Consider the following 13527-nt stretch of genomic DNA (forward strand, 5'->3'; position numbering starts at 1 on the left):
AATAATATACCAACTATTTGTACCCAAAGAAAAAGAAAAGGGAAAACTGTTGATATGCAAGTTGCCTGTAGTTTCCTTGTATGCTGTATTATAAATTATATTAGTGAAATTCAATTCAACCTTTCAATTTAATTTTATTTATTTGGCACCAAATCACACCAACAGTCACCTTATATTATAAGCTATTCAGGGTCACCTGATCCTGCCCTAACTATATGCTTTATCAAACAGGAAAGTTTTAAATCTAATCTTAAAAGTAGAGAGGGTGTCTGTCTCCTGAATGCAAATTAGGATCTGATCCAAATTAGCTTGTGTTTTATTTTTCCATTGATTAATATCAACCTGTCCACTGTTTATTCCCTAGACCAGAGGTGGCAGCTCATATATATATATATATATATATATATATATATATATATATATATATATATATATATATATATATATATATATATATATGTATATATATGTATATATATGTTTTATGGTCCTCCTCTTAATTTACCCATAATTCACTGCATCCATTGCACAAAGAACTTGTGCAATGGATGCAGTGAATGAATTTAGTCACCTACAGTGTATGTGAACTATGACTGCTTTATCAAAGCCATAGTCAAAATCTGTTCCCTGAAACGTCCGTGTACTCCTCTGACAGGCTCTGTCTGTAATGAAGGTTTTACTTTGTTTTTTTTAGCTGCTGCCATGTCTAATGTTAGCGCTGTTTCAAATTTAAGCAAAACTTTTGCTAATGCCACTATCTCAACGTTTATCTTTCAAACGCAGAAAGAAAATTGTATCCCAGATGCAATTATTTGAGATCTCAAGACATCTATATGTCACCTTCAGACTCCAGAAGTTATCCTGTCCTTTTCTTAGGTAACAGTAATGTAAAAATAGCTCAGTACAGGTGAAGGTTATGCTTTCAAAAGTAGAAATACTTTCTTTGTATATAACTATTGGATGTGGCTAATACAATACTACATATGGTATAACATTACATAAATCTGCTTCATCTACTTAAGAGCAGTAAAGGTGTTCTATCACATAAACTTACTTAAATCTTTTTGTCTTTTTTTTTTTTAAAACTATTTGGCTCTTTGGGATTTAAACAGACATAAAATTACTCATGTCTGAGAAAGAGTATGAAGAACCTCGCGAACCTGAATGGATAAGTGTTTAAGAAAATGAATAGGAAGACGTTACACAATGTGGCCCCAGCTAAAGGAGATACATTTCCACAAATTGGATACATTTCCACAGCAAACTGTAGTAAGAAACAAAAGAAACTGGAAAAGTATAGATCTTGAATGAATGCCGTTGATGTCCAGCTAAGAAACGCCTCTGAACTACCTGTTAAATATAAAGTAATAGACAATATTATCTCCTTTTTTGGCTTCCAGAGTTCTTTCAGAGTTATGCTACTATGCCACCTTGTGGATAATATAATATAACATACCTAGTCTGTCTGTCACAGAGTGAACACAGAGGGGCATACAACCATTCACACCTAATTTAGAATCACCAGCTAACTTAACATGCATGTCTTTAGACTGTCAGGGGAACCCAGAGTACACAGAAACCATAACACACCATCATATTCATAGTCGAAAACAGTAAAAAATAAAGGTTTAAAGCTTAATGACAGCCCTGTGCCCCTAAATATCAATGTTGCACATTCTGCCTCCAAAGTTTTCATGTTTAATTTTTATATTTTCGCTAGCATCACACTGTTAAGGATGAGTAGTGGCTAGATGATAAAAGAGACTTAGATACTACCACAGGGGGCTGAAGAGCAACACTAGATGCTGTATGCTGTGTCCCTCCGTTGTGCTCATGTGAACACCCATCAGATGGAGAGGACTTTTTAGTTTTAAACATAAAGGGGAACTGCATCTCCAGTGATAGCAGCAGATCCTGTTTGCAAGCTCCAGCTGGTCACCCTGAAGCTCTTACTTCACCCAAGTTTACTACACTTCAAGACAGTTCAAGACAGTTCCCTAGGTGTTAACATTGCCTCACTGTTGCATGAAATGGGGTCATACTCATAGATGGTTTTTTGATAACCATTTTTGACCTGCAGGTGAACACCGGCAGTTAGTAGTAGACACTCTTCTCCAGCGGCTGGTTCCTGAGCAACCTGGACTATCAAGGCTGTCTGTGTGGCAAGCAGATTAGGACCCAAATGCAGGACTAATGAACAGGGGAGGCAAACTAAAATGCATCTTTCTTAACTTAAAGTGAGTTCAAAATAATCCAGGTCAAACACATAAGGAAGCAAAAATCTACAAATCTTCCAGAAACCCACACTGTGAGAGCGGACACAACTATAAGTGAGAGCCTGACAAAGAACAGGAGAAAACTGAGGGTCTAAATGAGATAATCAGCATAGAGCAGAGACACTTGGGAACACAGGTGAACAGAATCTGACCAGAGAGACAGGGCATGCAAGCTGAACGAAACACATGCGAGAGGAGGGACTATCAAAATAAAATAGGAAGTAACGAACACTGAGACGAGGACCAGACACAGAAGCACAAAGGAGGCCGAAATAACCTGGGATTCATAAACCAGACTGACACCTAGAAATGCTACTACAAGAAAGTATGAAACCAGAGCACAACAAACTCCAAGAAAACTCCTACGTCAAAGACTCATAATACTGACCTGAAACCAAATTAGAATCATGAAACAAAGATGATCAAAATACAAAGGTATGTATTAACTATTCACTATAGGTGTGTGGGAGATATAACTATATATCACCTATACACTAGAACTAGAACTAGCATAACTACCTCAGCCATGATTATTTCTTTTAATAACTAAAAGAATTTAAACTTTACACATAAATATGCAAGGCCCTGCTTCTGTCCCAAGACAACCTGTGCTAGACAGTTATGTCTGTGTCTTAGAGTGACCCCATGAAAGACTTGGGGATACTTTAAACTTGCTTAAAGGGGATAAAACATTTTAACTTATTCTTGTAAAATGATTTAAAAGTACAGATTGATTTGAAAACGCTGTTGATTCAGAGATCTTCTGCATACTTTTAACAAGCTGTTATTTAAGTTACCGTTTTCTTCCTATCAGCTTCAAGTAGTCTGGACATTCTCCTCTGACCTCTGTCATCAACAAAGTATTTTCAAACACAGAACTGTGACTCAATGGATATTTCCCATTATTCAGACCATTCTCTGTGGCTCTATGGCTGCCTGAAAATTCCCAGTAGGTCAGCAGTTTGCGAAATACTCAGACTACCAACAATCTTGGTACACTCAAAGTCACTTAGATCACCTGGCTTCCCCATTCTGATGCTCGAATTGATCTTCTGTATTTTTCTTGACCATGTCTACCTTAATGGACTGAGTTGCTGGATGTGAATGGCTGATTGGATATTTGCTTTAATGAGCAGCTGACCAGGTGTACCTAAGAAAGCATCCAGTGAGTGTATATTGCAGTTTGATGCCTTTAAAAATATTTTTTCACATCATCAAAACTAAGTAGTCATTCTATTTTCTTTTCTCTTTTCTAAAACTAACTAATATAGGCAGCTTTAAGGCATATTATTTATTTATTACATATTATTAAGGCAGTGTCTCACAGTAATGCTTGTATTCTGTCAGTTCTTTTGTGTTGGCATACGTCTTCTTTAGGATTATATTTTTCCCATTTTGCTAATAATAGGAGATAATGTAAAGATAATTTAGAGACAGTATCTGTAAATAATGTGAGATTTGTACAGCCACAATGTTTACACCATACGAGAAAGAGAATTTTTTACAATTAACCAACTTTCACAACTTCTAGGCACACAGCACTGAACACCGTGGGTGTCCCATTGGGATCATCACTTATTTGGAAATGTTTCCATTGTTGTTTGGGCTACACTCAGAGTAGTGCATATTTGGAGCTTAATTTTTCCATATTTAGATTTTCAATTTTCTTGTGTTTCCATTAGTTACATGTTTTTTCTTAGGTTGCAGCCCACTTTGTTCTCTGGGTCACCACACAACAGGGCTCTCTGCAGACACCAGCGACACAGAGATATGCTCATAAGGCATCACATCTGCATTGAGCGCTGGAGATCACAGTTTATTTACCCAAGACTATTTTTTCACACTAGACTCACAAATGATTGCTTTTTGGCACTATTCAGTAGTGTCTGTTTGTAGTCTTGCAGCACACTGATAGGATCATCTTTTGTGCTTAAAATACCAAGATGTCCCTGCCACGTTATAGATTGAGTCTTGGTGAACAGAAGGCGAGAGACATAAAACTACAAAGAAAACATTACCCCATCTGGAGACTTTTGATGGTTGAAGTCTCTGCTTGTGTTTTAAAATCAGGACCAAATTCAACGCATGCAACTGAGCCTTAATCCCCCAAAGAGCATGGCCTCATTCCAGTGATTGATTCTCATTCAAGTGAATATTGATTGTCCTCATTCAGAGTTCAAGCAGCCATTTGTAACAGTAACAGTCTGATATCTCCTCCTTTATTCCTCTTCCTCTCGCTGTCCTGGCTCTATTCAGTATCAGTAGGATGCTGTGGTGTAATAGTTACAAAAGCCTACAGACAAGGTTCAAGGTAAATAATACTTTTTATCAGAGCTCATAAATATAATCGGTATCATAACCATATAGTATTATAATCATTGTCATCATGCCAGCCCTACCAGGCCATTACTGCCAGAGCTGTCCAGGGTACCCTAGTGTTTAGCTCATCATTACCTAACACCCTAATCTAATAGATAGACAGAGCAACCTTTTTCTCTAAAGCTCACTCTGCAGGGCACAATCCCTCACGTACTGCTGAAGCTTTAAGGCACACAGCGGTCTCTCTTAATTTGATGCTAGCAAACATCTCAGCTCCTGTTACTCTGACAAACTGCAGCCTGCATGGCAGACAGATTGTCCTAAATACAGGTGTTACTTTCTTAAGTTTGGCAACATTTGATTTTTGCGTCATCGTTGACCACAAGTTTGGTGATTTTTATTCCATTTTCAAAGTGATGTGTCTCTGTTTACATTCCTTGTGTTGTGCTAAATCAGTTGTTGCCTAATTGAGCCAGCAGTCTCTGATGTATATAATAAAGAAACCTATGGAGCAACAAAGTGTATTTGTTTTTTTTTGTACACCTATCTTGGCTTTAAAATACAAATATACCTGAGATACCCAATAACAGTCATTTGTTACTTCTTTTCCCAATTCGTGCTTTGCTCCTCTCAGATGGTTAATGCATATCACTCTTCAATTAGTTTCGTTTTTGCATGCTGCAGTCTGGTGTTGGTTCTCATGATGACAAAGAAATGTTTGCTTATCATAACAGGAAATTGTCATGCTCTGTGCTGACCACTGGGTTCCATCTGTACCATGTAATTTTTGCTGGTAGTCTTTAAGTGTACCACATGCACCTGTTTCCTGTCATTCTATATTTGTAGTGGCTGTACAAATGTACCTAGCACAGTGCCCCTTCGACCATGGTACATGTCGGCTTGCCGGCTTGTGCCATTCAAATAGTGTGTTATAGAAGTCAGTGTTGCTGTTGTCACGTTGTATGTGAAGGGCCCTCATCTTGTTGAATTCAGTTGGGCAAATCCAAAATTAGCTGCGAAGGTTAGACCAGGTCAGCTGATCATAGCCTGTGTGCAAAGAAAAATATAACAAGTAATTATGTGACTACTTTCTAATTAAATATTTTCCTCACACTGCACTGGTACACCCAATCTTAGGTTGGGTTCCCCCACCTCCCAAATCCCACTTTAACTACTGACCCCTTTTTCCCCTAAAAAAAAAAATATCAGATCATAAATATGAGTAAAAATCTTTGAGCAATGTATGTGTTTTAACAAAAATGAAACATTTTTGGTTTGACAAATTTCCTTAATATAGTCATTCTAAAATTGAGGCGTGAACCCAATAAAATATGGAATAACAAGTTTGCTTGTTTGTTTTTTCAGAGAAAATAAACAAATTATAGTTTGGTGCTATTTTGCAGATATTTATTCCACTGAAATTCAGCTTTGATCCTTTGTTGTTGTTAATGATTGATTAAAATAAACTGTGGTGTGTGGGGGTGAACCTTTTCCAGTTACTCAAGTTTGAGAAGCAATGCTCTAATGGTTTCTCCTTTGCTCGCTCCTCGTGGAGCTGGCAGTAAAAGAATACTATAACCTTGGACATAGCTCTCACCATAATGATGATAGATAAAGTGCCAAACAGAAATTTACTGGTTGGAAGGAGTACAGAAGCACTTGAACAAGTAAGTGTGGGATGTATGTTAGTGCAAGAAATTCTGTGCAGGCTACACTGTGTGCCTTCAGAGGTGGTAAGCAGAAGAGTCTAAAAAGAGCCAATTCAAATTAAAAATTACTTTTTTTCTTAAATGTTACAATTTCTCACTTACAACATTTGATTGCAATAAAATACAGTTTCTGTTTTTATCTCCGTTTTATTTTTTAAATTCAGTTGAAAACATCATCCTTGAATAAAGTAATCACTGGTTTAAGCTTCAACTTAAACTGTTTATATATTTGGTTGGTTATTGTTCAGTTCCTTAGGAGTTAGTTCATTTGCGTTATAATTACAGAGGATTATAATTAGCACATTTAAAGTTTCTGAAGATGCCAACAACCACTGCTAATTTGCCTGTGTATATAAAAAGCATAGCTACATTAAATCCCCGCTGCTTCTTTAAGGAAATGTGTGTAGCTCTGCTGAGTAAACATTTGCTTTCTATATGGCTGTATTTATTGCTTTAAAAACAATAAAACCTCTGCTGAACAAATGGCAACTACAATAATGACTTTATTGTGCTGATGTCATGAAAGATTTTGATGAATCATGCAACAGTGTAATGCAGGAGGCCACACCTACATCGCTATCAGTTACAGCACCATTTGAAAAAGTTTCAAGCATCACAGGTGGGAACAGAGCCTTGAACACTAATCTATGGTTTGTCAATCCGGTGGCAGTTCCTCATCTGTACGAGCTTAGAGCCATCTGGTTTAGAAAATTGTTACTGCAGAGACACCTATTGCCTGCTGACAGTACTAGCTTCTTTATTTAGCTCACTATAGTTTTAATGCAGATTTACAATATACATTCATCCATTTACTTTGTGATGGAGAATGAACTAATTACATTTATGGTTTAACTTGTATACTTAAATGTTCTGATTTGTGTGTATGACTTCAATGTTTGGCTTGATGGCAACATCTGGTGGGAATGTTGTGTCAATAGTCCACTTGGAAATCCCCTTACTGCTGGAAATGCTGATGTGTCAAATACTTATTTTCCCCGCTGTATATATATATATATAAAGTAAAAGCTGTGATTTATTGTACAGAACTCAGTTTGAGGTATTTGGTGGTTAAGGCCCAGCACAGCAGAATGGAATCCCAGCGGTGATAAGGATCAGGGCATTACCCTCTAGACACTGGTGGTGGAGATGGAGATGAAGGCTTGAACTGGGTTGCACAAAGGCGACTGCAAGGAAAAATGACAGATGAGCGGTGAGATTTAAATTATGGAGTGAAGGCTGATTGGCCTGAAGAAGGCAAGCAGAAAGCTGATTGGGCTAGACCTGTGGTGTCACAATCAGCTTGAGAGTGTGGGAAAGTGGAAATGATGCAAAGCTTAGATTAGCCAGAAGCATAAGCTTCATGTAAAACTGAGGTTATTGTAATCACCTCTAAACATTGACTTAATACTTACGTTGGTATGACATATACGTATGTATGAACAAATATGTAGGGACTGCTTTCTTGCATTTACCCAATATAAAATTAGAAAACTCCTATATTAGAGTGATGCTAAAACTCTCCTCATCCCCAGCTGATCCAGGCAGATGGCTGCCCCTTCCTGAGCCTGGTTCTGCCACCGGTTTCTTCCTGTTAAAATAGGGTTTTTCCTTACCACTGTCATCAAGTGCTTGCTTAGAGGGCTGGCCATTTGCCAACAAACGATTGTTGGTGTTTTCTTTGTATTATTGTAAGGTCTTTACTTTATAATATAAATCTCAAATTTAATGGACTTGAATTACTTCTTGTATGTTTGTGTGTTTCAGGCTCTTGTTGTGGTCGTAATTCTGTAATGGATCTTTGTGCCCATCTACATTAAAGCTGGGATAAACAGAACTCTAAGGCTGCATATTGACCTGAAAGATCCTCAAAATCTATTAATTTCCACTACCCAAATGACATAAATGACTACTGTGTCTGACAACACTTTGAGTAATGACAAAAATCTCATGCTTTGTGGATGTATTTAAATCGTCACCTGAATCCCTGAATACTTCAGAAGAGGTTTGGAGGACAGTGCATTCGCATTTATCTCTCTGTTCGCTCCCTTGTCTTGTATATTTTCACCAGAATTTCAGTAAGTGCCTCCAAAAGCAGCAGAAAATATTTATATTATACCTGTTTTCGATGGTCCTAAATGAAATCCTACACTTTTTTTCTCCCAATTCAGGCAGATATTTTTTCTGGTACAACTTTTATCCAACAGGCCCTTGGGCCTTGGTTTTTCATTTCTAGCAGTTACTGCACTATATACTGTCAAAGGTTTGTCCACAGGAAAAATTTCCTTCCTTTTCTATGGAACTCACAGATATTTTAACAAGTGTTATCGTACTTGAGAAGACTATGCCCAGTCATGGTACGATAATACTTGTTATCGTACCATGACTGGACATAAAGTCTTCACAAGGCCATGTGACTACACATGGCCTTGTGAACACACACACACACACACACACACACACACACACACACACACACACAATCTCTGTCTTCCTTCATTGCTGGTTTAAACGTGCTGACTTGTTGTAGTCAATTGCCCGTGGACTATGATAACCATGAATTGGCCTTATGTTGCTTTTTAGTAACAACACATCCACAATTGAAAGTTTTACACAAGGAGTAGTTACATAATTACAATATGTGTGTTTCCAATAAATAAATAATATATTTTATCCAAGGTGGACTGATCTACACAGACACTTTACAGACCATCTTCGTGGTTATTGGATCATTCCTTTTCATGGGCTTTGGTAATGTTTTACTTACAATTTATTTGTTGGACAGTTTAAAAAAAGGTGGGTGGTGATGATTCTCCTCAGCTTTCCATGAAGTGAAGGGCAATGAAAACTTCAAGAGACTCTAGATGCATGTAATGTCAGTGCAAACTGCTATGAGCCCCTGCCAGACTCCTTCCATATCTTCAGGGATCCAGTTACAGGAGACCTCCCATTGCCTGGCATGGTGATCGGACTCATTATTTAGGCTACCTGGTACTGGTGTACTGATCAGGTGAGTAAAGAAATAAACAGAAGCACTGGGCAGCTCAGGTGCAGTTTTTAGCAATCATTTACAATTAGTCTGTCGTCATAACCAGAGACTCAAACAACTGATTTACAGATTAACTCATTAACATATACACATTAATGCCCCTTCATATTAATTCTTGAAGGATACTCAACAAGCAGTCTACAATGGGAGGATAACTATACTTTTAGTTTAGTTCTCTTAGTAAGAGCCTGACGCCAATGTAATATTTTTTGTTCCATTACAGATAAAGATGATTTGCTTCATTGGTTGTGAAGGAAATTATTATTGAAAGTGGAAATTCATGACAACCAATTTTCATTTACTTACCAATCCAATCAACCATTCATGGAATAAAGCAAAACCCTCTTAGTCTCAGACTTCATCAGCCAATACTGTGTTACTGCTCTACAGTTTTTGGTTTAAAGTCAAAATTACAAGACTAAACACACAGAAAAATGAAAAAACTCAACTGGTGCAGAGTGGGAAGGGATATCTGAAGATTTTCTTGCAAAGCTGCAAAATTAACAAGGACTTCTTTACCAAGTTTCATGAGGAACACTCAATAGCAGCTTTCTGACTTCACACAAAATTACAAAAAACAGTAAGCCATAGGATTCAAACCTTTGCCCCGGGTCTCACAGCAGCTGCTCAACCCTCTGAGCTAAATGAGTTCTGGTCCCAAACAAAGATATGAGAGAAAAACATGTGCACTGTGGAGCAGAAGCTGAAATTTGCTGAAAAGAGGTGAAGAAACTGAAATTTGTGCTGAAAACAAGTGAAAAACCTGAACTTTTAGCTGAAAAGGGGTGAAGGAGCTGAAATTTTTACTGGAAAGAGCTGAAAAAGCTGACAATTCTGCTAAAAAGAGCAGAAGAGGCTGAAATTTGTGCTGAAAAGAGTTGAAAGTCTAAACTTTCTGCTGAAAAGAGCTGAAGAAACTGAAATTTCATTTAAATGAAACTGCTGATCCAAACAACCAATGATTTATGAAGGAAAATCATGAAAATTATCAAGGGTGCCCAAACTTTTGCATACCACTGTATTATTACATATTAGACTTGAAACACGTTCTAAAATGTCTGAAGATCATTTGGGCCAAGTATGAATTTTCTTCTTTATCTTAATGGTAAATTTGAAATATTTTGTGAATGAAGCTGCAGGTTAGCCTTCACTTGTAAAGAACAATCCAGCACTATGATCTGTGATCATCTTTGGGCTCGTTTGTGTATTCTGAACCATTATTACAGTTAGCTTTCATTGCAGTGATAACCAAGATATATATATATATATATATATATATATATATATATATATAAACACGTGTATAAAATCACTATTCACATCAGACAAAAACACTTCAAAAATTTATCCTAAAATAATGTATCATAACGTTTCTTCTACCTCCATCTTTTCCGTTGTAGAACTCGCTCATAGAGTAACACTCTGATGCCATATCTTTTTCTTATATCTTCTCTGGCCTTCAGGCAATATAAAAAAGACAATATAAAAGCAATTAAACTTAAACTGAGCAAAAAGTAACTACATTAATAACTTTATTATGCCAACATAAAAAAAAGGTTGCCGAGTTTGGTGAGTCATGAGATCAAACGTAGGGTGTTGCTTTTTGGGAACCACACATATAGGATATGCTTACTGGTCTCTTCACAACCAAACTTACTGCAAGCTAAGAGAAGAGAATGACAGCCGAACGACGTTAAGAAGGATCCATCACCATTTTATTTTAACACAACCTGTTCTTCACCTGTCAGAGCTCAGTGACATCTGGCTCATAAAGCTGTAACTGTAGGGACACCTAGTGGCAGCTGATAGTACTTGCGTCTTTAGTCACCTCATAATATTGTTTGCTTGTGCTGCATCTATTTATTCCTGCTCTGTCCACTCTGATGCTGTAATATTGTGGATTTCCCAACTGCTGGAATAACAAAGACCGTCTTATCCAAATGATATTAACATGCAAAGGTTCACAACATCAACTGTATCTATCCATTGACTTTAACATACATACATAAAAATCATACATATCACCCTCTGATGTGTTTCCTTTGTTGTTTTGGTGTTGCTGTTTGGTTTGGCTGAATATCACAGGTAACATTTTTAATTCTGACATTGACATAACCCACTGCAATACAAATACTACCTGTTAGTTTTTTGTATTTGGGCAACCCCAGTGTCTTCACTTGAGGTTTATAATTAACAATATTATGTGCTAAATGGTTACATATACGTCCATCACAGCCAAAATGTCTGTATCCATTGGATAAATGATGGATAAGACAAACTGAGAGTTTTACCAGCTGTAGAGACATGAGAGGGACCAGCGTCCAGGTGAGTGAGGTTATTGCAAGGGTGACAGAGTTTTCCAAGGAGAGCAGAGGTAAGTACATGTACTATGAGAACCATGAGCATCATAGAGCCATACACTAACGTAGGTTAGCAGACTGGCAAAAGCTGTTTGTGAACGCTGGTCTTAAATACAGCCGGCTTGATTAGTCTCAGGTGGTGATCCTGGAGTGATGAAGACTCCGCCCAGAGGAGGAGAGCAGTGGAGGAGTGGAAAATTACTGTGACTCACCCAGACCATGACAACCTTAGGCAGTATCTCTGTGAAGGTTCTCAGTCATCCAGGTCATCGTAGTCAAAGGAGCTTGCAAAGAAAAGCGTCTGGACTTCTTTAAGTTACTTGAAGACGTTTCACCTCTCATCCGAGAAGCTTCTTCAGTTCTAAGGTCAAATGGTGGGGAGTCCCTTTGGCAGTACCATTACAAAAGTGTAGCATACATTTTCATTGATATGCAGATGACAACCAGCTTTACATCTATCCATGAAGCCAGATGACACACACTAATTAGCTAAACTGCAGGAATGTCTTATAGACATAAAGATCTAGAAGACTCTACATTCAGTTCAATGAGATCATTTATTAAAGTACAGATTTCTGAGGTTTGACCATGATGGCCCAGAACAGCAGAACAGAATCCCAGCAGTGATCAAGATTAAGGCAGGACTTAATTGTGGCAGGGAGATTTGACCTACAGGGAATGGATCACATGAACATTAGCAGTAATACATGGCACAGGGCAAGGCATAACATACATAAGCACCATTTTAGTAAAAAACTGCAGAAAGGGTCTGTTTAGCAAGAGAATGCATCTGAGACAAGGCTGGAGGGCCACCAGAGGCCCTCCAGCCTTGGAGGGTGGAGAGAAACGGAAATAACATGTGAGGTCAGATTAGAGCTAAGATAGAGAAGAGGGATATTTGTTAGGATCGGAGCTGATATTAATATGAGAGAGACAGAGATTGCAAAGTTAAGCCTGAAAGTTGACAAAGGAAACAGGAGAGCTAGGAGGGCAGAAAGGAGAGCCCGCATTAAGGCTTAAGGTCACTGGAGGCCATTCGGCAGCAGAAAGGTGAGGGAAGATAAGAAGAACAAGACAAGCGGGGACAGGAGAGAAGCCTGCATTAAGGCTCAGGGCCACTGATGGCCAACAGAACAGTGGGTCTGTGAAAGGCTGAAAGTTGCAGATATAGAAAAGGACATGTCATTCAAAATATTGAGGACGTATGACAACCCTTCCAAGACCATATTTAATGGCAGAAGGTAGTTGCACTGGAAAGTGAGGAAGAATAATCTTTTTTTTGTTTCTTCCTTCTAAGATGGTGAGAAGGATCCAAACTTCTTGAAGAAAGCAGTGATGTGCTTCTGTGGCCTGGAAACCAAGAAAGCTCCTAAACTGACTAAAGAAGAGGAGGAAGAGCTGAAGAAGAAGCTGACAGACACCCAGTGGCGCCCTGGGCGAACACTCCCTCTGCCTGCCCCCCCCCACACACACACACACAAAAAACATATTAAGGATTGTACATTAACATAAAACTGTTGTACACACACACACACATATGAAGAGAGAGAGAGTATGCATAGTATGCAAATGGCCACCAAACAGCCATCATAATTCGTCATACAATGAGAACAGGACAAATCAACAATTGACAATGACTAATTAATATTAAAATCTGTAACATAATGTATTGTTTGGAGTTTAGTCTGTTACTGTTACTGTTTTTACCATTTCTTTTTGGAGCAACTGTAATCCACATAATTTCCTTAGGGATTAATAAAGTATTCTGATTCTGATTGTTTCAGGATGACCTGCCATTATCCAATGACACATCTGCT

Source organism: Neolamprologus multifasciatus, chromosome 7 (assembly GCF_963576455.1).
Source record: "Neolamprologus multifasciatus chromosome 7, fNeoMul1.2, whole genome shotgun sequence".
Taxonomy (NCBI): Eukaryota; Metazoa; Chordata; class Actinopteri; order Cichliformes; family Cichlidae; genus Neolamprologus; species Neolamprologus multifasciatus.